Source organism: Sceloporus occidentalis, unplaced genomic scaffold, assembly GCF_023333645.1.
Source record: "Sceloporus occidentalis isolate IW3139 unplaced genomic scaffold, rSceOcc1.0.p SCAF_3, whole genome shotgun sequence".
Lineage (NCBI taxonomy): Eukaryota > Metazoa > Chordata > Lepidosauria > Squamata > Phrynosomatidae > Sceloporus > Sceloporus occidentalis.
Window position 1 is genome coordinate 45,530,664 of NW_028316983.1, and position 23,569 is coordinate 45,554,232.

Below are 23,569 nucleotides of genomic sequence, written 5' to 3' on the forward strand. Positions count from 1 at the left end.
GGTGGTGGGAGAAACTGTGCACAAAAGCTGGAAGGCCAGCAAATGATGATGTGCTGAGGAAGGGAGTGTGGTCATCTGCGCAACCCCAGAGGACTGGTACAAGATCCTCACAGGATCAAAGTTGCCTCCAAGTCCTGATATCCCCCACCACTGGTGTATGTTCAGTCTTCCTCTCCCAACCTGGTTCCCTCTAGCTGTTGTATGCTACAACTCCCATCACATTGATTACTGGCCATGCTGTCTGGGGCTAATGGGAACTGTAGTCCAAAAACTCTGGAGGATCAAATGATTAGGCAAACTGGATTGCAATATGGTCAGGCCTGGGGCAGCCTGAGTTTAAATCCTCACTCAGCCATGAAAGTCATTTTGTAATCTTGAGTCAGTCACAGTCTCTCATTCTAGCCTGCTTTGCAGGGTTGTTGTTAAGGATAGCACAGGAAAGAAGCAACCTTGCCTCAAGCTTCTTGGAGGAAAGGTGGAATAAAAATATAACATATGAATAAATGATGTGTACATGCCCTGTCTCTCATTAAAAACTAAATGCACAGTGGGGGAGAAGGAATAAGGCCGAAGATTCTTCTTGTAGTCTACTGAGTCTGTAAAATAGCTTAACATTCAGACTGTAGACTGTGTGAAGGAATTCTGTGTTTCTGCTAGTGTGTGCCCACATTACTAATTCTATGGATCAGAAACAAACTGTGTCTATGTATAGATACACAGACATCTTGTTATTCTTGGTACATACCTGTCATGCAATGTGATTTGTGCTAAACTAGTGGTACACAAAGTAATGCTCTGTGGACAGGTGACAGTCCACAAGCTATTGGCTGCCATTCCACAGCATGTCTTTGGGGAAAATAAAATAAAATAAAGACTTGTAGTCAACAGGCACAAATATGGTTCTGGTTCCTGACACACTGGTGGTGGTGGGGGGGGGGGAGTGACTGCACTGCCTCCTTACATCAGACAGCTTTAAAAGTTGTGTGCTAAACAACAGACACACACACTTCATTTCACACCATGACTCTTCCTTGTAATATTAAATCTGATTTTCAAGTTCCACCCAATTACAAACAATGTGGATTTTTTTTTAAAAAAAGAGCCTTCTATTAATCTTTCACACCTCTATACACATAACAAAGAGATAATCAAATAAACATGAAAGCCCAGATGAAAAAGAGAGAGAAGAGAGTGGGGACAAGAAAAGAGAGAAAGAAAAGAGAAAGAGAGAAGGAATGTAGGAAAAAAATAAAAAGGGGATAAAAACACAGCAACCGATGATAAACACATTCATTTCATACTCCTGCTGGTTAGAAGCCAATTTATTCCAGATCCATGGCTCGGTCACCGTCTGACTACAAATGGTAAAATAATGATAAAAGGGGGGGGGGGACCCTACTTAAAAGCACAATCTGTTGCCTGTCTACTTAGAGGTAGCCCCTCTCCCCAATTTCAACTTATGTCCAGGTAAATGAGTATGAGATTGCTGTCTGAGAACCCCACACTCCACCCTATGAAGGTCCACCAAACCTCCTACTCCATCTCTTTCAATGTTTGGTAGTTCATTGCAATGCCCAGACATTTGAAAACAGAAGCACGAAGGCTATTGCAGCAGTACATGGAGAAAGAAGAAATAATTTCTGATTCAAAAGTTCAGGAACCTCATGGGAGTGTATGAGGAAAGGGAACAACCAGAAGTTGCAATTTCAGGTAATCAAGAGCAGTGATTGAATACATAATAATGGAAACAAAAGCAGAAATAAGGATTGGTTGAAGACATTTTGTTGCTGAGGCAGAATGGCCTCAGAATCCCAGGATTGTGTAGGATGGAATCAGTTAAATAGAATCAAAATTGATTCCACCTCAACATTAGGAAGAAATTCTTGACAATACGAGCTGTTCAACAATGGGATGCACTCTCTTGGAGAGTGGTGGAGTCTCCTTCTTTGGAGGTTTGTAAACAGAGGCTGGATCACCACCTGTATGGAGTGATTTGATTGTGTATTCCTGCACATCAGGGGGTTGGCCTGGATGGCCCTTGTGGTCTCTTCCAACTCTATGATTCTATGATTTTGGCACAGTAGAATGGAGGAAGAAAGGGCTGGAATTTATGCACAGAGACTTGTAATCTTGCACATCTCTATTACACTTCATATTCAAACTGCAGAGGAACAGGCCTCCACTTTTCCGTTACATGGCCATTTAATGGCTAGTGGAGAGTGGAGGGCATCACAGAGGTGTTTGGCTACATGCCTACAACCAGGTACATACTGTAACAACAATGTCATCCCCTGGTACACCAAAAGTTCTGGGAGTATGGATTTCTTTTGCTTTGTCTTTCTGTGACTTTAACTTTCAGTTAATCCTGATCTGTCACTACCAGGAAGCCAGTCACTGGGTCTGAACTATGGATCAGGCCAGCTTTTCATATTGTAACATTTTGTATTTGGTTTGTTCTCTTCTCTTCTCCCATACTATCATTTGCATCTCCTAGCAAAAGTCATATAGATTTTGCCACAAATATATTATATGGTGAGAGCCAGTGTGGAGTAGTGGTTTGAGCATTGGACTAGGACTATGGAGACCAGGCTTCAATTCCCTGCTTAGCCATGAAGTCCACTGGATGACCTTGGGCAAGTCACACTCTCTTAGCCTCTGGTGAAGGCAATGGCAAACCTTATCTGAACAAATCTTGCCAAGAAAACCCCATGATAGGTTCATATTAGGGTCACCATAAGTCAGAAACAACAGCAGCAGCAGCAGCAGCAACAACAACAACAACAACAACAACAACAACAACAACAAATTATATGGCTCTGGAACAATTTAATGAAGGGAGGTATGAATGCCATCTGTCTTGGCTGGGCAGATAGTATATATTTTGGATTCAGAATTTTTTCACTGCTTGCAGTCAGGGCTAGTAATCACTTAAAGGGATCAGTTTGTAGTGGAAAGGAGGCTCACAGTCATTGCACATACAGTAAGTAGTTAAAGAAAAGGTTGGTTCAGAATAGGCAGCTTAAATTCATGGTTGACAATGGAATTGCAGATCTTTCTTTCTTTCTTTCTTGCACTTCATCTTGATTTTCTGTTGTTGCCTGTGATTTATGTGATTTATGCTGATTTATGGTATCACATGGCTCCCTTGGCCAGATTTGTTCAGAGGGGGTTCCCTTTGCCTTCCTCTGAGACTGTGACCTGCCTACAGCCACCCAGTGGTTTTTTTTTGGCCAAGTGGGAATTCGAACCCTGGTTTCCAGAGTCATAGTCCAGTGTTCAAACCACTATGCCACTCTGATTCTCGCCTTGTCTTTTAGCTAATCTTTATAATGAGAGAAAGAAAAAAGGGAGAGAGAACATCAAACCTAACCAGTAAGGACACACTGCACCAAACAATGCAGAGATTAAGCAAATACTGCATTTCTGCATGGGTGGCATTTGTTGGTACTTTGAAGAGAAGCGGTCTAGATCCATTGCTTTGAGTTAGATTGTGCAGGGACTTGACTCTAAGTTATGGTGAAGAAGCATGGAGAGTTCTGCTTGTGTGCTATTTGATGGGAGTATTAATAATCACAACCTCTGGCTCTGACCTTGACTACAGCTTGGATGAGGATCTCCTTCCTAAATCACTTTCTCCTTTCTTCACAAGTGGCTGCTTGTGGAAGACTTCATTTGCGAGAGCAATTTGTGCGGTTGAAGCACCTTTACAAGCTTTCCCCCCACCCAATCAGATAAATCCAGGTTATCCAGTTTCTTCTTGGAGGTGAGATCTGCACTTCTAGCCATGAAACCATTACCTCTCTCACACACAGAGACACGAGCACACACACTTGCCCACCCTCATAGATACATATATACACACGCACAGTTTCCCCCTCAAGTGCCCCCTCCCTGCATTCTTGCCACTGCAGCTGACTTAGCAGGCTGTTCCATCGGTCAGGCAGGTTTCCCTCTGTGCTGGATTCAGACTGCAAAGCTCAGCAAAAGTCTGGATGCAGGGACTTGGAAAGGAGTTGGGATGGAAGGGAAGGAGGCAGGGGGGAGGGGCGTCCACCTTCCTTTGGGCTGGAGGATGAACTGCACTAGGGAGGAGGAGGAGGAGGAGGAGGAGGAGGCAGGGGGAGCCCCTTCTCAATTAATGCAGAAGCTTTCTTGGCTGGAGCCAATGAGGCGGGAGCTCTGCAGAAGCCAGCCTGCCGTAGGGAGCCCTGGAAGGCGGGTGGGAGAAGCAACTGCAGCATTTGCAGGGACCCAGCAAGCCTCCCAGCCCTCCTTGGAGCCTGATCGCTGGCTGGCCGCTCTTCTCTCTGCCTCTCCTCGGCAGCAAGCAGTAAGTTGCACTTTCCTCCTCGTTCTTTGTTCGCTTCTCTGTCCCTCCTGCACTTTGGGGCTGGATCCTTCCTTTGCCTCTGGGAGCGAGAGTCCCCTCGCTTCGGCTGCATCCTCACTGCAGGAAGAATCCGGTTCGACAGCACTTAACCTGCCCTGGCTCCATGCTATGGGATCCTGTACTTAGTTGCCGCACCAACAGAGAAGGCTCAGTGTCTCAAAAAACCACAGCCCCCAGAATGCCATTCGCATTGAACCAGGGAAGTTAAAGTGGTGTCAAACTGGATTGTTTCTGCAGTGCGGATGCAGCCTTGATCTACTTCAGAGGCCGGCATCTGAGGCTCCGCACTGGTGCCGCAGCAAACTATACTTCCCAGAATTCCAGAGCACTGAACCAGGGCAGTTAAAGTGGTGTCAAAGCGGATTATTTCTGCAGTGCGGGTGCAGCCAATCTTTGGGACAAAAGGAGCAGAGAGATGGGGGGGAGGGGAAAAGAGAGAGAAGAAGTCCAGTGGGCTGCTGTGCCTTTGTATTTCAACGTTAAGAAAAACCGCAAACGCGTGGCTTGTAGAAGGACTGCAGAAAGGCAGGGAAAGGTCCCAGCAAGGGCTCCGAGAAACGCGGAGAGATGGCTGTCCATGGTGCTGAATGGAGGGTCAGCTGGGTTGCCTTTGGGGGAAGTGCTGAATGGACAGCTCTCGGGTTAGAGGGGCTTCTCTGGTGGAGATCACCCTTGGCCCTGGACAGCAGTCCACTGCACAGCCTCAGAAAGTCGGTTGTGTCCTCGAATGTCAGCCTTCAGAGGAGGGTTTGTGGTGTGTGTGTGAGTGATTGAGTCCGTTCCAGTGGTGTGTTAAGAGTCTTTTACAGAGAAAGGTCCTGCCTGGTGTGCAGACTGAAGATGTGACACAAGCTGGATCTCCCTCTCCCTCTCCCTCTCCCTCTCTCACCACCTATCAAGGTTATAGAGTACAATTGCAGGGTCAGGGAAGCAGAGGGGGCTTCTTGCACGTGTGTGCCCAGTAACAAAAGACACACTCCTGCAAGTTCATGCAGATGCTGCAGATGGGGGGGGGGGGCGCTCAGGCACACAATCTTTGTCTTTACTCACTTGATCTGCGGTACCTCAGCTTTTAGATCCTGCTGGCGCACTGTGATATTGGTGCAACGGGTCCCCAATGAATGCGCCGCTGCCAGGCTTCTCTGGAAAGAGTGCCCCACTAACTTTCCTAATGTGGGAAGTGAAGCTTTCTGTGGTGCAAAGCCTAGATTTTGAACTCAGCAAGTGTGAGCCTTAAGAAGGGCTGGCCACCACCTTTTCAAGTGGGTCGCCTCTATTACATGGCACTTTGTTGCAAAACCTTTTCAGAGTCCATTGGGATACTTTACATTTCAGCTCTATAACTGTATGCAATAGTTGATGAAAGGAATCATGCTCCCTGCAATTGTTTGTAAGATATGCTGACTCAGCCCTCTGTGACACGGTTCAGCAAGGGATGATAGTGCCCCAAAGGGAAGAACAGGCTGTACTGGGCAAAGTACAATCCACTGCAGCAAAAACCAGATGCGTCAGTGTTCAAGTCCAGTTGCGTGGCATGTGAGAAAGAGGAAGCAAAGGAAGGAAAGGAACAATCCATGATATGGGTCACTGCATATGTCATTCTAGGGCCAGTGAATTAAATTGGTCCTTCTGTTGAGGTGGTCTCTGCTGTCTGGACCTTCATAAAATAGTATTATCTGGAGATATGGACAAAATGAATTCACTGTTTTATGGGTGTGGACTACAGCTTGCTTTTCTGTATGTGACGATGTACACAGGTAGTTGACATGTGGTCAAAAGTCAGTGTGAATTGGATAGAGTGACCAATTCACACCTCAGCTGATAGAGTGAATAGAGTGACCAGCCACCCATCTCCTTGATTGTAACGGCTGCGGAAAGTTGATCATGGGACTGGTTGCCAGCTCACTGTGTATGCCACTCAGTGCATACAAAACCTTTCTCAAATCAGTTTACTATCATGCCCATATGACTGCACAGAAAAAAATAATAGTGTGAACTTTCAGCACAATGACTTTTTGCATGAGAGAGAGGAGAGGTTTAAGTCTAAGATTCAGACAATCTGAATCTTTTTTTTAAAAAAACACGTCGTCTTTGACTAACTCTTTGGAGGTGGACTGCAGCATGAGATTGCTGGGGATGAGTCTGCTGATTCTTTGCTAGCTTGCTGGCACATAGGACAAGTCACTTTCCAAGCTCTCTATTATACCTCTGGAGTGCTTACAAGATGAGATGGGAGATAATGATTTTCTAGCTCTTGAGTCATTAGCTCTGTCTGCTCCTGATAAGGCCTAGCTCACCCTTTCTACTGCAGTCTCCTTTTGGAACACACATACAGACTCGGTCAGCTTGCTGTCATTTGCTCTACACCTAGATGGCCTCATTATCTGAGTGTCAGGCTACTTTGCCCTCTGTGAGTATATGATTTGGGCAACATCTTGTCAGGGCTCATGGAAACTTTTCTTGTGCTCCCATTGACTCATCAGTGAGATACATTGTCATAGAGGAAGACTTTTATAATGGGAATGCAGTGGACCTGTACATTTTCTGAATACTGTGACACTCAGGGATTTTTCTTTTTTAAAAAATGGGATGGCTCTTTCACTAGAGAATACTGCAGAAGAGAAAAGAAGCAATTTTTATGGATGATAGAGAGAAGCTGCATATACTTCTCTTGTAGATGTTTTCTTCCATTGCCTCTGTAGACACTATGTTGTGGACTGCTGTATCATGATCTATTGAGGTTTTACCTGCAGGTAAAATATTAAATGTGAGCATGTCACTATGAACACACTAATTAAATCTGAAATAATATCATTATTTTGATATGAAACAAAAGATCAGGAAACTTTTGTGTGTAAAAAAAAAAAAGGCCATAACTTTTATATGATCAGAAGGTCATCTAATATTCATAGAGCAGAGAAGAGGGTGAGGAGAGTGAAATATGTTAATGTTTTTCCTTAAGGTACAACACTGAGTTTGGCTCCAGGGGATGTATAAATGTCTGAATCCATATAGAATTAGGAGGATCAGGATCAGTATGCACTACATGTTGTACAGACCCTTACTCAGGAGAGTGTTTTTTCTCATGTCAGAAGCTCATCGCTGGAGTGACATATGTGTTCATATGTATTCATATTTATGGAAACAGTGATATGCTAGGTTCAGTAGTGTTGTGTGAATGGAAGTAAATCTAATGCAAAAGCATGCAGCTAGAAGGCAGCATCCTAGTGGGAAGAGTCCCATCAAGACTCTGAAAGTCAAAGGAGCTTCCATTAAGATTCAGTCTAATTTGATTAATGTAGAAGATGTCATTCACACGAAACATCCCTAATAAGGAGGTAGCTATTATGTGCACAGTTCTCTCAATGTGCAGTGCTTTCTGAAAGGAGATGCATAGTGACCTGGAGGACTTGTTCAACTCATGCCTTGCTCCATCTAGGGTCAAAGGATACACTAAAGTAAAATGAGAGCAAAGAGTACAAATTCTAACTTTACAAATAGATGGGGGGAATGCAGCAACAGAAAAAATAAACAAGAAAGTTTTTTCATTTCAGCCAGAACACTTGCTTGTTTATATTTTCTGTTACTGCACTCTAATGCAGCCTAAATTCAGGTGGTCTTGAGCTTGCACTCTTTGGACATAATTCTCTAGCCCCAGATGGGCTTTTCAAGTTCTTAGGAAGGCTTTGGTGTTCCCCTTTCAAAGGCAAAGGAAAGTTCTCACAGGTGTGAGTTGTATACCCTAAGAAGACTGGCTTTCTAGAAACTATGACAATGGTCACATGTTTGGGAGAAGGTATCGTTCCCCCTCCTCCTTCTACCTTGAAATTGAGAGGAAGAAGATTCCTGTTCTCAGAGAGTGCTTCCTTATCAGCACTGAGACTGGCACAGTGTCACTCTGTCATCTCTATTTACAACTATTGTTTAAGGCCTCTTAATGGACTAAACTAGGGTACAATAAAGCTGCCAAACAGTTAAATGTAGACCTCTTCTCTTTATGCAGTTGTTTTAAACTGTATTTCTTTTAACTTTTTAAGCAGCCTTAAGTCCTAGTATTAGGAAAAGATGGGAAGGAAGGAAGGAAGGAATATTGAAGTGAGTTAATGCATATTTATTTATTTTTATAATTTATTTATTTATTTATATACATGCTGTTATATTATTTAAAATTTTTACTGACAAATGAGAAGCCCATTAATAAACTCCTTGCCAATATTCCATGAATGTAACCCACTACCAGCTGATAAGGGTGGATCAACACTTTATGGTCTATACTGTAGCACTGTATTTGATTCATACATCAAGAGGATTGTATCATCTGATTTATGCCCATTTTTTTCTTGAAGGTGGCTTAAATCCAAGTTTTTGGAAACAGATGGGATAATAATAATAATAATTTCCCTCAGATATCCCAATACAGTCCCATCTTATTGGTAGCACTAGTATACATGGCAAACAACCAAGAAGCTAAGAGCCATTTAAAGTTGTGTTTTTTTTACAAGTATACAGTCAGTGACGCACATGTGCTATGTTGCTGTACTATGCCATTCTTGTAACTGGTGATATTTATACCAGGCAAGGGGATCATCTTTGAGGATTTGGTTCAGTGACATCTCTAATAAGCCTTTGGTGCCTTTTCTGTGGTGTTTTTCTGCAGCAGCTTCTGTTGCCCTTTTCCTGGTACCCTTTCACACTACACATGCTATACACTATGGTTCCAATTCAGTTGCCATGGCTTCATGCTATGGAGTCCTGTATTTTGGACTTTGATGAGGTACTAGAGCTCTCTGGCCAAGACTGCAAGTCCTAGGATTTACAGAACAGAATCAAAGCAGTTGAAGTAGAAACAGCACCATAAATAAGTAGGGTGAAAGGACCTCTGGCCCCTGTCATTATTTCCACAGCATTGTCTCAAACAATGATTGAAAATTGTCCTGGGTTCCTTTGCAGTCTGGACCTATTTTCCATGATGAAATATAGCAGTATAGTTGGTCATTCATATGCATGGATTCTGCATCCATGAATTCAACCAACTGTGGTTCAAAAGAATTCACACAAAAACAGTTCCAAAAAGCAAATCTTTATCTAGCCATTTTATAGAAGGGACACCATTTTACTATGCCTTTGTATATAATGGGACTTGAACATCCAAAACTCAGCAGATACTGAGGGAGGGCCCACTGTATTTACAATGTCTTTATTAATATACCATTGTTAGTAAACATGGCAGTGTGAGTGACTCACTTTGAAATCTCAATGAAGCTCTTTGAAATATGGCTACAACAGTTGCAGTTACTAATGGGAGAAACGAACCACAGGAATTTATGGTTATTCCCCCAATGTTTTTTTCTCTGCAGGGCTGCCAAGTAAAATAGTTTCACGAAAGCTTGATGCTGATTCTTTTTCCAACTTTCTCAGGTGACATCTATGCCTTAAAATGAGGCTGAATTAGATGAGGCTTGGGCTCACTGTCTCCCATTTGGCACAACAGATTCTTAATTTTTTTCAAAAAAACATTATTTACATGTATATCCTGCATTGCCTTCAGTGAGTTCATTGCTCTCCTTCACCACACTTTATTCTCTCACAACAACCTGGAGAGGCAAGCCTTGGTATAAGACAGGTTTCCCAACAGTTAGGAAACCCATCAGGAAGAATAGACCAGCAAGGATTTTGTGCAATTTTCTCCTCATATTTGGCATCACAAAATTGTCATGGAAGAACTAATCTGTGGGAGTTTTTGCACAGAACTATTTTTGGTGCAAAAATGGGTATCCTGCACAGAAAACAGGGGGGTTATGTAAAACTAAAAAAAAATACAAAAAACAAAACAAAAGAAGCCTTCATTTTTTCCAGAATAATTCCTCCACAACACTTCAGGATATTCAAATGCATATAGAATACTGTAGAGGAGCATTCATCCCCCCCCCCCCCCACACACACACATTTAGGAGAAAACTAGTGTAATTATTTGTCTTTGCATGTGAGGACACAAAAAAAGGGTACAGTCTGTCCTCGCCTTACGCGGGGGATCCGTTCCGGATCCCTCTGCGTAAGGCGAATTCCGCCTATGCTCGAGCTCCATTGGAAACAATGGGGCTCGTGTGCGGCGGCGCGGCGGCGCGGGTGTTCGTGGGGCGCAACGGGCGCGCACACCCATTCAATTGAATGGGACGCACCGCCCCTTCCGCCCCACGTGCGCCCTGCGGCTTGAGCGCGTATGCTCAAGGCCGCGTATGGCGCACCCGCATATGGCGCGGGCGCACTGTAAAGGTTTCCCCTTAGATGTGATTGTCTAGTCATGTCTGACTATAGGGGGTAGTGCTCATCTCTGTTAACAAGCCAAGGAAGCCAGCATTGTGAAAGATGACTCCATGATCATGTGGCCAGCATGACTACATGCCAAGGTGCATGGAACACTGAATGATTTACAGCCCATCTCCAAATTACCCAATGAATTCTATAGCTCACTGGGGTCTTCTATAGGCTGGATCAATGGCCATGCTCCTGGGGGAGTCTGGGGGGTGTGTGTGTAACACGGAACAGTACTGCTCTCAAAGAAAATCTAAAAAACATACAATGTTTCCATGTTAGTCTGTGTGCATGCAAAGCTGTCTGGGTAGGGCTCAGCTGGATACAGATTTTTATTCCCTTCCCTCAAAAGAATGTCTTCTGAGGGATAGATATATTTTACTTGCTGGAGATTTACTACCTTTGCGCTAGAAATGATATGTATGGCAGGAGGTCAGCAGCCATCTGCTGCATCATCTCTATCCAGATTACATTTGCTGAGAACTCTGCAGTCTTCCTGCTGTAATCAGAACCAGTCATTTTTTGCAGTTACTGTATGTAAGGTCTTTTAGCTTCAAACAATCAAGCTCAAAATGACTAAGGTACAGGGCGTCACTTTCCCAAGGTCACACAATACAGAAGTTGGACGGCTAGGAAGGAGATAGGTTCCTGCTGCCTTCATTTTCTGACGACGAACAAGAACAGTCTTCTTTGAGATCATTCTAATACTCACTTAAGTGGCCTTCATGGATGGTGCTCAAATCACCCTTGGTATCAGCCAGAGAGACTTCATCCCACAAATGGAAATCAAATCATTATTGGCAGAACATCATAGTATTGACTTCATCTCTCTTACCTCAAAAGCAGCTCTCTTGAAGATCATGTATTATGCATCACTTACGTGGGATTCAGGGTTGTAGGATCTATTCTGTTTTTGTTTCACTAGAACCTTCAATTCTATCAGTCAAAAACTGGCGCAAAAGACAGATCCTATATTATGTGGGATAGAGCTCTGCCCGTGCAGTTATGGTGTGATCTATCTATCTATCACCCACCCACCCACCCATCCATCCATCTATTGTATTTCTCCTGAGGCAATGAACAAATAAAAAGCAACTAAACAATACAAAGTTAAAAACATTTAAAAAGCACATTAAAATATTCCCTACCCCCCCCCCGCCCTAAGCAGTTTAAAAGCAACCCTAGAATTCCATTTTGAATTAATTAAAACAGCAACTGCAAACACTGAATGTCATGCAGAAGCAGCTCTGGCAGGACCTCAAAGTGCCTCCCCAACTATCCATTTCAAGATGTCCATGACCAGGAGAACTCTGTCATCACCTTTCTCAGTATCCTGCTTTGCAGTGCCCCAGAAGCCCTTCTGGTGGGGCACTGCTTGGCTTAAGAGCTAGGTCTGGGACCGGCAGCTTTGGCAGAAGTAGATGGAGCTCCATTGTCATAGCTACTTCTGTCACTGCAGGATCTTGGTCACTGAATTTTCCAAAGTAATGATAATTCTTAGGAATTATATAGGATATTTTGAGTGAATTAAACCTGTTGCATATATTACTTCAGTTATCCTTACAACATCACTGTCAGATAGTCCAATTGTGGATGATGCAACTGAGAATCAAAAATGTGTAGCTTGATTTATATTCAATAAATTCTTCTTTTGTACCCTTCATTATCTTGCACACTTATTTTGGGGACTTTCTTCCTGATTATGTTTTGCCAAGGGTTTTCAAACAAACTCATAGCTAAGGAAGTAAGATCAGAATTTGTATCTTCCAGCTCCACTACTCATATTTTTAATCAATACATTAGATATACTTTTAAAATGTCATTTAGTTATTAGTCCTAATATCAGATTTATCAGTGTGATTAAATGTCATCTCTCAAATGCAGTGGCTAATTTCCTTTCATGGTTTCTTTTGCTATAATGGGATTTTGATAACATCAAACATCCTCAAGTATGGGCTAAACCAAACATTGCACAATTGTCAGTGTATTAATCAAGTCTTGAATGATCACTTAGATGACACACAGCCTGAATCATGAATGTTCCTCTATCTTGGCAGTAGAATAATCATCATTTCCAGAAGACCTTGTTTCCTGCAACACTTTGGAGCAGACAAAGCTTTTACTTTTAACCAATCAACAAATATTTTTGCATTCTGAACTAAAACTGGCCTGTATCCAGTGTTTTTGAACTGCAAGCCAACTTGGCAAGCCTTCTGTTCATTCAATGATGACTCTGCATTTAGAAAAAACAACAGCACACTCAATGCAGCCAGCAAAGACTCTTAGGCCTAACTCCAGTTTTCCAGTTGCACATATGATATGTTATTGTGGTTCCTCACCATACTAAACTTGTGTAAATGGTTCTGCAATCAGTTATGCAAGTGTCTTTGCATATAAGGTCCACAACTTGTTGCACACCAGCTCTGAATCTAGGTTTTATGCAACCACTTGTCCAATGAGTTATGCAACCAGTTGCCAAATTGCTTGTTCGAATGGAATTTGCCTTGGATTTCTCCTATGTGTACATGAATATATCCTCATTGCCATTAACAGATTGATGCCACTGGATAATGACATCCATCTTCCAGAGAGCAGATACAGCTTCATGTACTTAAATGACTGCATGCAATAGCAGCGATTTTTGTTTTCAGAGGTTCCTATAAATTTATCTTCCTTTACCACAATGTTTTGTACCCCAATGATCACAGGAAATAATTGCCCCTATTGGTAGTTTTGACTACAGAAGATCCATGGAATCAGTGAGATGTACAGAAATGTTGACTTACTTCAAATGTTTTAAACCAATTCAACAACTGATTCAATGGGGCTATTCTAGTTGGGACTACCAATGAGTTCAGGCCAATGTCTGATTCAGTCCAACAACTTCAACCAATCAAAGTGCCCCATAGTGTTGCAATTTTCTTCACTAGTAGCCACTATTGTGATGATATTACAACACAGCTGGTTTGGAAGAAAAAATGTGGAGTTGATCAAAGTAAGGAATGTAACAGAGAAAATATGGTGGTAAGAAACAGCCTTTTCAGATATGAGCATTTCTATCAATCACTTTCCTTTATGATCCTCACCTCCCAGGTCCAAAACCTATTGGAAAGAGCTATTGACATACTCTCTAACCATCAGATACATGTCAATTCCTTTATTTTTAAAGGGGCCTGAAGAATAGACTGCTTCTGGGATGGTGAACTCTCCTTCTTTGGAGGTCTTTAAACAGATGTGGATGGATGTCTCTGAGGAGTGCTTTAGTTTTTATTCCTGCATGGCAAAGGGTTGAACTATATGACTTTTGTGATCCCTTTCAGCTCTAGGATTCTACAAGTTTATATATTATAAAATTATTACCTTATATATCAGCCAAAATCTTGTTGGTCCATCTCAACAAAAGCAGATCTATTGAATCATCTGTTGAATGGAGAATCAACACGGAGGTAAATGAAACTGATTCAATGGCTAAACTCTAGTCAGGGTTAACAACAGAATTTGAGTCATTATGTATTTATCAGCATTAATAGCACAACCATAGTGGCTAGTGTGAGAAGGTAGAGGGAAGAAACAAGGTATAGCACAGCAGATTAAAATCAAAATTGAATTTATTTCAAAGGACAGGAGCAGTGGCTTGGCATTTAAACACAGAACAAAGAGAAGGCATTTAAATGGTAAAAAGAATATACAAGCTCTTTAAAAATATCAGAATTTTTATACAGAGGTGGGTTCATGTAGCCTGCCAAAATGCTCAGTTCAAAAGTATGAGGCTTACGCCAGAGAAGAAGATACAGGATTGGGGCTTTAATGTTTTCCATTCACCATTCTTCCCTTTCACCCCAGTTGTACACCTCTTAACCACTCACTCTAATAGAGAATCACTCATTTTAGTTGTTTTTAACAACACCTGTAAATCTCTGCTATTTTCTGAATGTTTATGCAGCTGTAGAGTTCTGAGATAAAGGATAGCCATTATTTTATATATACAGGAGAAGAACTGGTGTGGCAGAATGGTTGAAACCTAGGTTCATATCCCCAGTAAGCTAAAATGTATGTTGTATATCGTTCAGCCAATCATTCTCCCAGCCTGACCTGAGAGGGATACTGGGAAGACACATGGATCACACAGCCAGTCTTCCTCACTGTAGCATGATGGGATGCATTTCTGTTTAATTTATCTTTACTCCTAAATCTCTCTGTGTATAAAGTAACACAGAGAAAACATTTCCCCCTTTTTTCATTATACATTTCCTTTCCCCCTTTCTTTTTTTGAAATGTTTGAGTGGGCACCAGACACCACATACTTGTTTATATTTCATTTTCTTACCCTCCAGCCCCCAAAACAGTGTATAATAAAATCAGAAAAATGGCAGAAATGAAATATATTTAAAAAAGATTAAATGCCTACTACAATAATCCAGGTTTGACTGCCTATCTGACTATCAGTAAGGATGGAGCCAGCTTGGCTTCCCTTGGGAGGATTTTTCACAACAGAGGTGCTGATAAACAACACACACACACACATCTACACTATCTCCTGCTCTCACAGGGATGGGAGGGGGGGTTTACATAGATAATCTCAAAATCTAGTATGGCTCCCAGGAAAGGATGTAGTTTTTAAAGATAATTCTGAACTTCATAGGTAAAAAAGGTAGCACCTTTAATTGAAGTTGGAAACATACTGTAAGCCAGTGCAGCTGGTACAAAATCAGTAATGTATAGTCTCTTAAACTGCATATTTGACAGTAGTGTGGCTACCACATTTTGTGTGAGCTTTAGCTTCTCCACATTTTTCAAGGGCATCTGCAAGCAGAGCACATTACAGTAACCTAATCAAGAGGTAATTAAGTCATAGATCACTGTGGCCAAATTCACTATCCCTAGAAACTCAGCTGCTGCACTAGCTGAAGTTGGCCAAAGGCACTTCTAGGTACTTTTAGCACAGACCAGAGGGTTCAAATTACAAGAAAAGAGATTTCACCTAAACATTAGGAAAAATAGCAACTACTACTACTTCTTCTTCTTCTTTATGAACTGTTCAACAATGGAATGGAGTGCCTTGGTGGGTGATGGGTGATTCTTCTTTGAAGGTTTTTAAACAGAGACTTAATTGGCATCTTTAATGAATGCTGTAGTTTTGTACTGCTGCAGGGCAAAGGGTTGAATTAGATGGCCTTGTGGACCCTTCCAACTCTCTGATTCTGTGCTATCAGACTGCAAGTCCCAGTAATCCTAGCCAGGATTGCCAATAGTGAAGATAAATTTGGTACTTTCAGTCTATCAGTATCTGGAAGGCTTGATGCTTTGGGACAAATATCTGGAATAATGTTATACTCAGTTTGGTCACACATATGTGTCTCAAAGGCGGGTTATAGACCGCCCATTTGGGGCGGGCTGCACCCGCCCCTTTCCCCGGTGTATCGGGGCCTCAGTGTGCAGAGCGGCAGCCGCTGAGGCCCTGATCCGCCGCTTTTCAGGCTGCGGGGAAGCAGCAAAACGCCGCTTCCCCGCAGCCTGAAAAGAGGTGTCCCTGGGGCTTCAAGCCCCAAGGACACCCCGCTGCGGCGGGGAGAAGAGAAAGGGGCCGCTTGGCCCCTTTCTCTTTTAGTCCACTGGGCGCAGCTGTCGGAAGGCTGCGCCCAGCGGACTAAACCAGGAAGGAGCTCCAAAACGGAGCTCCTTCCTGCTCCGTGTTCAGGGCGCACTAGGCGGCGCGGCCGTGACGTCCTCACGGTGGCGGCCATATGGAAGGGCCGCCGCCGTTTAGTGCGTGACGAGCATGCACTAGGGTTAGGGCGGTGCAGAAGCACCGCCCTTTTGTAACCCTAGTGCGTGCTCGTCACGCACTAAAGTGCCGGTCTGTAACCGGCCAAAGAGTTGTTTGTTTTCAGTCTAGGTCAGGAGAGAGATGATTAAATGTCATATTCAGACACAGATAATGAATCCTAAAAAAAAGAAGCATTGAGAAGCAGGAACTTTACTCCAGGGTCAGACTGTTCCAAATGGAACAGTTCCCAAATGGAAAAATCTCTCCTGAATTCCCTTGATTCTGTCTTTAAAATTAGTGAACAGATGACCAACTTCCCTCGCCCCTTTTAGAACTGAACCCATTTATAGAGCAGACAGCTGTGTGATGCCATATTTAAAATAACCATTAAGGAAGCTGATGTCATTCTGAGATCCCACCTCTTCATGCAAGGAAAGGAAATGTTGAAGAGTGTCAGGCAATTCGTTAGACAGATACAGCATGCCTCACACCCCATGGGGCAATCTGACAGAACTAGGGATGTTCCTGTAAAGCACTAACTGGATACTGAAAACAGAATTAGCAGCACTCAAGTGGAAAGAGTGGCAGAAGAGAGGCTGAAACCTCTGTTATGGAGTGATAGGCATTGATCCATAAAGGAAAATTAAAACACACATATATATGCAAGCCCATGCCTCAGCAAAAAGGCTGCTCAAGAATGGATTTGGTGGAGCAGGGTGGCTTAAGAAACCATAAACAGATCAGGTTGAATAAAGGTGCACCTACACTTTAGAAATAATACAATTTGACATGACTTTAACTGCAATGGCTCCATCCTACAGAATCCTGGGATTTGTAGTTTGGTGAGGCACCAGCACTCTTTGGCAGAGAAAGCTAAAAACCTTGTAAAATTACCAATCCCAGGATTCTATAGGATGGAGCTACAGCACTTAAAGTGATGTCAAAGTGCATGATTCCTACAGTGTAGATGCACCACTGATGTCAGAAGCTCTTTTAATCACACAATTTTAAGGACAGGAACAGCAGTAGTTCAAAGCTATCCCAAAGTAATTTTCTTGTGTTGCTTGGATAGTTTGAAATCAGAGGACATTAATTTTCCAACTTGGAAAGAAAATTTGCTACCATATGCTTCAATCAGCTAATTGCAAAGTTCAGGTGGACGATGTCCATTCTGAAAGCCCAAAGGAAAGTCAAAGGAAGGATACATGTTCAGATTCCCATTTAATAGATAAATTGTAGTCTCCTCTCTTCCTCCCTGTTCTTTTTGTGTTCTGCTCTTATATAGATTAGTGTGTGCGTATTCAGAGCTCATAAAAGTTACTTTTTGGACTACAGCCTCCAGAATTTACTAAGAAGCATAGCCATTTGTCATGCTGGCTGAGGCATTCTTAAAGTTGTAATCCAAAAAAGTAACTGTTAAGTTCTGATAATTTCCCTCTGATCCAGCCCTGGAGCCTGGCTATTGAAAACTTTGGCATGATTACTGGCTTTTTCAAGGGGTATTGGAGTCACTGGAGATCTGCCTGCACAAGAAACAAGAGCAAAATGTGGTCCTTTCTCCAGAGAGTGGAATGGAGAGAGCAATTCCCCACTCTCACTGCACTGCCACCACTTAAATCATTCTTGAAATGTGCAGCCTGACATTGCTCAGCCTTAAGCATTTTGCTGCAACGGGTGCTGCAGAACATGCCAGACTGCATACTCCCTGTTTGTGCTTTTTGTCATTGTGATGACACCAAACATTTACATCTGTGTGTTCCAATTTTATTAGTTTAGAGCTACAGGAGAGCAGTTTAGGGATTGTGATAACTCCTTACAATAACAGTTTGGTGATGTTTAGAAAGTCGCACTGCTAGACATTCAAGGAACGCTCCCCTGGGGAATTGACTGAGCTGTGAGCAGAAGGAACAGAAGAAGCTCAACCAATGAGTCACTATGGACAAACTGTGTTTTATAGGAAGGTTATACTGGGATGTAGCTATGGAAGCTACATAGCGTCCCTTCTCTCTTGCTGCCCCTCATTCCTGGAACCTTCTTCCTCTGCATGCACGGCTCATCACTTCCCTAACCAGCTTTAAGGCTGAGCTGAAAACCATATTTTTTAGGGAAGCGTTCTCAGGGAATTTGTGATTGTCATCTGGCTGTCTGACAATATTTGATGTGATGTGATTTGTTTGATATTTGATGTTTTTAATTTGTTTTTTCTTTTCTATATGGTAATTTTATCTATTCCTCTTTTAACTGTTATTATTTTAGAATGTATGCCTTGGGCAGGCTTTTATATTCTCTCTAATTTTACCAACTTTGTACAGCGCTGTGTATAATTACAGCGCTTTAGAAATAAAGTTTAATAATAATAATAATAATAATAATAATAAGGGGCAAAATGAAGACATCACCCCTCCCAAATAAGAATTCTGTTCCCTCTCTCATGAAATGTTTTTTCATTTCCCCAAATTTCTAACATTGCAGTAACTTAAAATTTTGGCTGAAAGCCTAAATAAAGTTTAGGCATTACAGAAAAGGGGCAGACAAAGTTTACCAAGGGAATGCAAATATTATAATACAAAGTTACAAAGCAAATGTAAGAATTATGTGTGAATAGTTTTCAATGTCTCAGTCTCTCCAATGCTAGACACTGGATTTCTTTGAGGAAGCAATGTCCTCATTTTGCCGATCTCCATCTCACTAGCTGTACCTCTGGATTTAGATGGAGAAGAGGATATATCCCTCCAACCCACGTAGAAACTTTAGCTACACTGGCAGTTCAAACTTTCCTCAGCACTTGCATTGACAGTGTTCCTCCAGCATACCTGACACAGAGAACAGCCTCCTGAGGAGAACAGCTAGGAAGTCTAGAACCTGAAGCTGGAAAGCTTTCACTCCTGTCTCCCAGTACCTCTTGTCTGAAATATTTACTTTGCTCTGCCAAATGGTTGGGCTGGCCCTGGCTATGCCATCTGTCTCAGGAAGAATTTCATAAAGCACAATCTCATTTTCAGCATAATGAAATGATCCCACAGTGTTTTACTGAAACTGTTAGGATGACTCTTCATAGAGAATCAATATAACATTTTTACTGGAATATGCTCTATATATTTTATAAAGTAGCCAGATTCCCCACCACCATAATGGTGGTGGGGAATCTGTATTTTTACACAGCAAACAAGCTTATTTGACATCCAAATAATATGCAGACACACTCAAATGAAAACTGTCCACACTGAGAACTTTAGGAGGGTGAGTTGATTTGAGTGTGTGAGTGTTGTGTACCTTCGGGTTATTACAAAATTCTTAGCCATGTAACTGTAGCATGACACATTTTGGAATGGCTACAACAATGTTTGTATCTAGAGTCAGAAGAGACAGAACTACAACATTCAATACAATTCCTGTCTCTATCCCGTCTGAATTGTTGGCAGAGCCAGTAAAACATCTATCACTATTGCCAGTTTCCAGAAGTTCAAATCCCATTATTCTCCTCACAGACATGTTGTTTGCTTTGTTGTGTGTCTTCAAGTTGCTTCCAACTTTGTCCCAAACTATTTTGAATATTAGTCTCTTAAATGTGAACAACCTTTATCTTGTTTTCAAACTACAAAACCATGTTGTGCAACTCAGAGCAAATAATGACTGAGAACAGTCATTATGGAACTGTAGTATAAAATTTCCATATACCTCTCCCTTCAAATCCCCTCCACCCATGTTTTAGCTGTAGATGGAACATCAAACATACATAATCAAAAGCAATGATAAAACACAAGACTATAAAATGCTAAAATATATCAAAATATATTATTATCATCATCATTATTATTACGCTTTATTTATACAGCGCTGTAGATTAACTAAATAATATAGTAAATAATCTACCAAGATTCCTGGCAAACTTCATCATTGTTTTATATCTGGCTGTAGGAGCATACCCAGCTATTTCTCCAATATCCACTGCTCCCTGCCAGTCACTAAATGGTGGTAGATTTATTTATATAGCATATTTATATCCTGCCCTTCATCCAAAATGTTTCCCAGGGTGGCTTACAAATCATTAATGAGACATTTTCCTGCCCTCAGGGTAACAATCTAAATGAGAAGAAATTCATAAGGAAAAGGGTATGGCATGGAGGAGGTAGTAGGTCCAGCAGATTATGGCTTCTCCTCTCTCCCTCAAAGGTCAGAGATATAGGTTCATGCAGCTAAAAGGTGGTTAGGAAAATCTGGGTCATTGAGTAAGGTCAATAGAGATTTCTAACTTCTGCAAGAAGCAGCAGCAGCAGCAGCAGCAGCAGCAGAAGAAGAAGACTTATAATGGTTCAACGTGGACTTATGCTATCATAACTTCCTAACAGGACACTAGTCATACTGTGTGTTTGAGTTTCAGAGTTGTGGCAGCACCATTATATTAGCACCATTCATTGGACTTATCTTCACTGGGTTGATTTGCAGCCAAGCTTGCTGAGACACAAGGCAATAGTTTAAAAACTTATTTTAAAGTTAAAGTTAGAAAAGGTTAGTTACATATTGTACTCATCCCCCAAACTAATTGTAAGAGCAGAAGTCGCAGGGTGTGCAGAAGTTATGAATAAGAATATTTCAGAGCCACTGGAACACATGAATATTGTTCCAAGGATGTAACCAAATGACTGGTGAGTTCCCAAGACCATGTTTTGAAATAACATAATTCGGAGATTCAAGAAGCCTTGAAAAAGAGCAGAAAGGGTGTTTCTCACTGTTTATTTTATAAAAGATTTTATAGAGCTGGAAACAAATAAGTTCTGAATGACAAGTTTTTTTCTAGTAAGAACACACACAAGTTTAAAATTTAAAAGAAATACACCAAATTCAAACTACAGGAATAGAGATTCCACCTCAACATTAGGAAGAATATCCTGACAGTAAGGGCTGTTCAACGGTGGAATGCACTCCCTCAGAGAGTAGTGGAGTCTCCTTCTTTGGAGGTTTTTAAGCAGAGGTTGGATGATGGCCATATGTCATGTATGTGTGCGCGCTTTGATTTTGTATTCCTGCGTGGCTTGGACTCAATGGCCCTTGGAGTCTCTTCTATGATTCTATGAAGTTCATTTTTGATGCAACAGTCTAGAAACTTTGAAAGTTAGTTCTGAAGACATTTTAGCTGCATACTGAGTGGAATATTGCAAGTTATCTGTTATACACATCAATCATTTTTTCCAAACAAGTAATGAAAAGTAACAAATAATACAATGAATAATGCAACATGGGTTTCTGCAGTATAATGTATAAAAGCAATAAATTACCTTTCAAAACCCTAATGAGTAATGTGAATGAATTACTTAATTTACCAAGGTCTGCAAACTTATTAGATCACTGGTCCAAGCAGAATGATCAGCTATATCTTCTTGAGATCTGAGCTCAAATATTAACATTTTATTGCCTCTATTTCTTATATTAGTTGGGAAAAGGTATACCCCAAGTGAGAGAGTCCCTTCTTTTTAAAGAAAAACCCAATTGGTTACCAATAATGTTTATTTCAAAGACAACATCTATTCACAGGATCAGATGAATGTATGTAAAATCATTAACATTAAGCAGCCCACATCTTTAGAGAGTGTCATTTGAATGTAAATGGCTGAATTACCTTCCACACTACCCATAAACACAGTTGTCTTTCTTTGTTTTTAAAAGAGGAGAGGTTTAAGTCAAAAAGCTGATTTTAGTTCCAGTTTGCATGAGTGAATTCCTCATCAAGCTACAGGCCAGCAACATCTGTAAGGAACCTGGTGGGAGGCTGGATGACATGAGCCCTTCTTAATTGTGCCTTCACTGTGTGTCAGCTTTGCAGACAGTGGAAAGAATGATGTTACCTGCTGCACAGTCTCCATAGCCACTCTCTCCAGAATTATTGGACCAGCATGGGGCCAGACCACAAGAAAACCATCATCTTCACACAACTCTGCTATCATCTGGGCTGGGCTATCATGCTGCACATGAAGGCAGCCTGATATGAGAGAAGTCTGTATGCTGGTGAAGTAACAAAGGAGGGAAAATAAGCAAGTTGACCAGATAAAGAATGATCTGGTGTACATCTTAATGCCCCAAGAACATTTTCACCTTATTTATTTATTTATTTATTGAATATATATCTTGCCTTTCTCCCAAGACGGGCTTCCTTTTCCATATAGTGTACTATGACCAGTGCAGACACACTTCCCAGTTGCATCTTCATTATCTGAGAGTAGGGGCATCACTCCCTAGTGCAGGCAGCTCAAACCACACCAAGTGACACCCTAAGGGGGGTTGTTACATGGATTTGTAGTTGGTTGATTGGCTGAACCCAAAGGGCACTCAGCAATGGCTCTTTTTCATCCTGGAGAGAAGTGACCAGTGGGGTGCCAGAGGGTTCTGTCCTGGGCCCAATGCTATTCAACATCTCTATCAATTACCTGGATGAAGGAATAGAAGGCATGCTTATCAAATTTTCAGATAACACCAAATTAGGAGGAGTAGCTAATACCCCAGAGGACAGGATCAGAAGTCCTGAATAGATTAGAAAGCTAAGCCAAAGCTAACAAAATGAATTTTAACACGGAGAAATGTAAGGTGCTACAAATATAATGTGGGAGGGGGGACACCAGGCTTAATGAGACTGCACGTGAAAGGGATCTAGGAGTCCTAGATCCAGATCAGCTGGATCAGGGGTGTCACACTGAAGATGGAGCAAGCTTGTTTTCTGCTGCTCCAGAGATTAGAACACGGAACAATGGGTGGAAGCTACAGGAAAAGAGATTCCACCTCAGCATTAGGAGGAACTTCTTGACAGTGGGAAGAGGAAGAAGAGGCTCTAGAAATTTTTAAAAATAAATTTTAAATTTGAATTTTTAAATAAAAAATTTAAATTTAAAATTCTAAAATTTTAAATTGTGTTTATTCTTTTTAAATTTTCTTTAAAACATCACATATTACTTAATTTCCATTTTAATCACCATGAAACAATGTACATGTAAATAGATTTACGCTGTGTGTATGATACTGTAATGTAAAGGTATAATTATAATTTTGCTAATTGTTTATATCACAACTATTAGCAAGCATATTAGCAAGTATATTTCTATACCACTTAT

General features: G+C 41.5%; 1 protein-coding gene across 3 annotated transcripts in view; it reads left to right on the top strand.

Annotated features, from left to right (window-relative positions):
* Positions 1–4,246: 4,246 nt before the first annotated feature.
* SYT2 (synaptotagmin 2) overlaps positions 4,247–23,569 on the top strand; it is a 200,348-nt gene continuing 181,025 nt past the window's right edge. For all 3 annotated transcript variants that reach the window (XR_016280403.1, XM_089514301.1, XM_089514304.1), the window contains exon 1: positions 4,247–4,330. The gene's annotated coding sequence lies outside the window, so the exon portion shown is untranslated. The remainder of the gene's footprint in view (positions 4,331–23,569) is intronic.